This window comes from Cetorhinus maximus, chromosome 10, assembly GCF_964194155.1.
Source record: "Cetorhinus maximus chromosome 10, sCetMax3.hap1.1, whole genome shotgun sequence".
In the NCBI taxonomy this organism is placed as follows: domain Eukaryota; kingdom Metazoa; phylum Chordata; class Chondrichthyes; order Lamniformes; family Cetorhinidae; genus Cetorhinus; species Cetorhinus maximus.
Window position 1 is genome coordinate 124,113,897 of NC_135888.1, and position 1,754 is coordinate 124,115,650.

Below are 1,754 nucleotides of genomic sequence, written 5' to 3' on the forward strand. Positions count from 1 at the left end.
GCGCCCTTAGCCAAACTGTTCCAGTACAGCTACAACACTGGCATCTACCTGGCTATGTGGAAAATTAGGTGTGTCCTGTACATAAAAAGCAGGACAAATCAAACTCGGCCAATTACCGTTCCATCAGCCTATTCTCAATCATCAGTAAAGTAATGGAAGGGGCCATCAACAGTGCTATCAAGCGGCACTCGTTTAGCAGTAATCTGCTCACTGGCGCTCAGTTTGGGTTCCGCCAGGGCCACTCCGCTCCTGATCTCATTACAGCCTTGGTTCAAAAATGGACAAAAGAGCTGAACTCCCGAGGTGAGGTGAGATTTACTGCCCTTGACATCAAAACTGCATTTGACCGAGTGTGGCATCAAGGAGCCCTAGCAAAAGTAGAGTCAATGGGAATCAAGGGAAAACTCTCTACTGGCTGAAGTTATACCTAGCACAAAGGAAGATGGTTGTGGTTGTTGGAAGTCAGTCATCTCCGCTCCAGGACATCACTGCAGGAGTTTCTCAGGGCAGTGTCCTCAGCCCAGCCATCTTCAGCTGCTTCATCAATGACACTCCTTCCATCATAAGGTCAGAAGTGGGGATGTTCACTGATGATTGCACAATGTTCAGCACCATTCACAGCTCCTCAGATGCTGAAGTAGCCCATGTCCAAATGCAGCAAGACCTGGACAATATCCAGGCTTGGGCCAACAAGTGGCATGTAACATTTGCACTACACAAGTATCAGGCAATGACCATCTCCAACAAGAGAGAATCCAACCATCGAACCTTGACGTTCAATTGCATTACCATCACTGAATCCCCCACTATCAACATCCTAGGGATTACCATTGACCAGAAACTGAACTGGACTAGCCACATAAATACTGTGGCTACAAGAGCAGGTCGGATGCTAGGAGTCATGCGACAAGTAACTCGCCTCCTGATTCCTCAAAGCGTGCCCACCATCTACAAGGCACAAGTCAGGAGTCTGATGGAATACTCCCCATTTGTCTGGATGGGTGCAGCACTCACAACACTCAAGAAGCTTGACACCATCCAGGACAAAGCAGTCCACTTGAGTTGTACTACATCCACAAATACTCCCTCCACCACTGATGCACAGTAGCAGCAGATGCACTGCAGTAATTCACCAAGGCTCCTTAGGCAGCACCTTCCAAACCCAGGACCACTACCCTCTAGAAGGACAAGGGCAGCAGATAGATGGGAACACCACCACCTTGAAGTTCCCCTCAATGTCAGTCACCATCTTGACTTGATAATGTATTGCCGTTCCTTCACTGTCGCTGGTTCAAAATCCTGGAACTCCCTTCCGAACAGCACTGTGGGTGTACCTACACCACATGGACTGCAGCAGTTCAAGATGGCAGCTCACCACCGCCTTCTCAAGGGCAACTAGGGATGGGCAATAAATACTGGCCCAGCCAGCAAAGCCCAGATCCCGTGAATGAATAAAAAATATTATAATTTACAGTGGCGTCAGTTGCATTGTACTGTGTACCATTATAAAACAAAAAGTAATACTGCAGTGTAATTTGTGATTGTATTGCACTGTGCAACATGGAGTTAAGAAGCACGGGTATGCAATTTATTGTAGCACTGTGGTGTTGTTTTATTGCATTGTACAGTGAACAGTTGAGAAGCACGTAACAGAAAATATCTTAGCTCCCTGACCAGGTACAAAGTACCAAAGATACAAAAGTTGGAATAAGTATGGTCTCTGCAGTGAAATAAAACACTTCCAACATCGCAAC